The sequence below is a fragment of the Urocitellus parryii genome, chromosome 3 (assembly GCF_045843805.1).
Source record: "Urocitellus parryii isolate mUroPar1 chromosome 3, mUroPar1.hap1, whole genome shotgun sequence".
In the NCBI taxonomy this organism is placed as follows: Eukaryota; Metazoa; Chordata; class Mammalia; order Rodentia; family Sciuridae; genus Urocitellus; species Urocitellus parryii.
Window position 1 is genome coordinate 119,373,884 of NC_135533.1, and position 3,892 is coordinate 119,377,775.

Here is a 3,892-nt window from a genome sequence, read left to right on the forward strand (position 1 = left end):
GGTTCTGACCACAATATAACATGACCATGTTTATGGGCTTGGACCACAGTGGGCATCACAGACTAGTCAAGATGGGTCAGAAAGTAACCAGATCAGTAATGAGCCACCTGGCTCTGTCTTATGCTCTCTTGTTAGGGCTCACAACTGTGGCCTCCTGTGTGGACAAGTTCATGGAGTACTGCATACATGGCATAAATTAAAGGTGTCTGAGTGGCATGCCACTTCCCTCGTGCTAGGCCTGTGAGCAGCAGGCAGCTTACCCCATGGGCACAGCCCTGGGTGTGAAGTCATGTGTTGCAGTCCCTGCACTTGATCCACAGCCCACTTCTCGATTGGTCGCTGCAAGGACAGTTAGCAGAAATTGCATTCGTGGCTGCCTGTAATCTGCTTAGCTACTGCCTGAGTTTATATACATGGTAACTGCATAATAAAATCAGATCTGCTACCTGCTTAGTCTCTAGACGTCTTGATTAGTGAGTCCACAGCCACACTCTCCTCTACCCTTTTCTATGGACCTTCTCACTGGAAAAGATAGAGCCCACATAACCTCCCACACCTATGAGCCAACCCAACTGAAGCCCTGCACACCCACATGTAATCTTCATGTACAGGAGTGTGAACCAGGGCCCAGGGTGCCATCAGGAAACCTGAAGGGATCTAATTTGCATATACAGACCCTTCTCTTCTCAGAATATGAAGAGGGCAAGGGAGAGACTTGGAGGAACCTCTGCTTAGCATCAGGAATAGAAGTAAGAGTACAGGATGACCTTTACCATGGCTTGGTTCTCTCCTCTTTGCTTTTCTCCTGTTCAGTGCACAGGTGACATGATTTATTAATGAGGGATACAGTGTGGGAGTCCTCTCATATGGGCCGTATTTCTACTTTTGTTTTTAGACAAAATTACCCTCTCTGTGTCTCTGCCATTTCTAGGTTATGAACCCCTGTGCTGACTCAATTGCCTTAACTGTCTGGAACTCCAAGAAAGACAGTCATCATCTCCTTTGTTGAAAGCAGCACCAATATTAGGGGTGGCTGGAATGTGTACTGGTACAAATAGCCCCCAGAAATGACCCCAAACTCCTCATTTAGGGTAATAATAATTTACCCTATGAGGTCCCTGATCATTTCTCTAGCTCTAAATCTGGCAACTATACTTCAATGATCATCACTGGGCTCCAGTCTGAGGAACAGGCTGACTATTTCTGTCAGTCTTATGACAATATCTTCAATCCTTACACAGTGCACCAGGCTCATGAGGAAGAGAATCATTTCTCCATTTGTCAGGAGGGCAAACACTCATCAGCTTTGCTCAGAGCTGCTCTCTGGCTTCTTCTGCTAGCACTACTAAAGGCCCAGCTGAATCTATGGGCACTTCTTTGAGTGAGAAGCCAATTGTACTCTATCCTCAGGGTCATTCAGAGCAGTATGTCCCTAGGAAAATGTCTCTATATGAACATAAATTTGTTTTCCTCCTTAGATTGAAGAGCTGAACATGATGCTTAAGGTATTGAAGCATACAGTGGAACTCTGATTATCTTAGATTTGACCTCTGGTTGTGAATCCTGTGGTTCCATCCTCCATTTTTTTCCTAATTCCAGGAATTCTAGAACTTTGTCTTCTTCTCCTTAACCCTCATTATGTATATCTGTTATTCATGTTTTATCCTAATTTTATATATATTTTCTAATATGAAATATCTGATAGAATATAAAACACACGTAAGTGAAAACTTTGACAAATTTGAGATATTTTTACCCCTTTATGAACATTAGCACAAGAAGGCAAAATAATTCATGCCCCTGACCACAATCTTCGCTTGCCCTTTGGGTACCCTCCCTCTATCTCTTCTCACAGAATCTCTCAGGAAACCACTTACCCTCTCTGTGACTCTTGGTTGGGTTTTCTTTTATATTCAGATACACATAGCAGATATTCCTTCTTGAGTGGTTTCTTTCCCTCTATAAATTCCCTTTGAGACCCTTCCACATTTTATTGAATTTCTCTTTATTATCCTGAGGACAGACACATCATGACCTGGTCCCATTTTTTTTCTGTGTTGATAGACACTTTTTTTCTGACCACATATGCATTAAAATTTTATTTTAACTCCATCAGTATAGTTAGCAATATAATGCAGGCTTCATTGTATTCATTGTATTACTGACCTCCTGATCTAAAATATTTTCTTCAAAAATATATGAAAAACAATCAGAAATACTGTTCTTTTGTCATCTTCTCACTGTTCACTGGGCTCAACATCTCCTAATTGTGCCTATGGGCATGTCTGGCTGTACCTTTTCCTTCCTCACTTTGGAGAATGATTCTCCTAATCCAGGGATTCTGGTGGGACTGAGAAAAAACGGCTAGAAGGCTGACATTCAAAATTCTGAGGGAGTTACTTGGAAGCACTATATCATTGGGAGGAAAAGGCTCCTGCTCTGTGCACTCAGGTCATAGTTTTGAGGGTGTCTCTTACATTGCCAGAACATCTACAACTGACACACATTTCCTGAATCCCATTTGAGAATGAGAATAATCCTAAGAAAATTGTGTCATCTTCATAATCTGATAATAAGAGTGGAACCATCAGAGAAGTCAGGACAGGCACAGGTGGTGAAGGTGTGGATTTCCAATAGTGTCTAGGACTGTAGAATGTCCATGAGAAAATATGCAAAAGACATTTTGGTATATGGACTGCCTGTGGAGCCTCCAAATCATGTTTCTCAATTTCAGTGAGTTAAATGAGAAATGACTGACTTTCATGTTTTCCTCTTAATCTCATGTCACCCGAGATTCCCAGTGATTATTACCAATATCTGACAGATACCTCATCTTCCAAGGGGATGTGCTAGGACATCCAAGGTGGATGGCAAAGATGACAAGATCTTTAATCCCTTCAGGGACAAAAAGTGGAATTAGGTAGTTGCAGCTAAGAGAAAAAAGTTTAAAAAATCCAGGTGGTCTGAATGCCACCCTGTTTTCTATGTTTTGTGTATTCTCTCACTTTAACACCTACCAGAAGAAATTCAAGGGACATATATTGAGGCCCAAATTGTCCCTTTCAGATTTGGCACACAATAATGAAATATTTGAAAAATCAAAAAGAAAGAGGACTCTCACCATGAGGTGGCCAGGGTAAAAAGAGAACTGGTGCATCCAGAGCTTGCTCTGTACTAAAAGCTGGATGGAGGTAAAGGTCAAGTGAGTGCTTATGTATTTTCACCTGGTAGAAGGTGAACATTATTGAAGCAAGCTAGCAGGGAAAAGCTTGACAACCACCCATGAAAACAACAAGAAGATCCTTGTGCAAACTCAACAGTAAGTCTATTTGTATGAATACTCAAAGAGCTGATCTGGGTGAGCTATTGGTTAGGATTCAGCTCTCTCTGCCAAGGCCCAAATTTAATTTCTGGTGAGGAAAGTGTTTCTTTTAATGGCTCTGGTGGTACATGCCTGTAATTTCAGACACTCAGGAGGCTGAGAGAGTGAGATAACAACTTAGAGGCAACCTTCAACAACTGAGGGACAACCTGTCCCCAAAACAAAAATAAACAAAATAACAACAACCACAACAAAATACCACAGAGGAGCCATTCATCCTAATATTCAACTTGAAGTATTGAAGTTCTTTCTGATTATCAATGATTGTGGACTTTGCTTTTGTGAACAACTTATAAGGTGTTCAGTAATTGGGTGGATATAGAACTCTGCATCAGATGTGTGCACATATAGCATCATGATTTCCAAATTTCCCAGTCAAAATTCTGGGAATCATGGAATCATGCCCCTTAAATGATGCCTTGGTTCAGGATTTATTTTGCCCTATAATGTAGAATCAGAAGAGGCCTGTGCTACAACTGGACAATAGCAAGATAATGTGAAGAACTACTG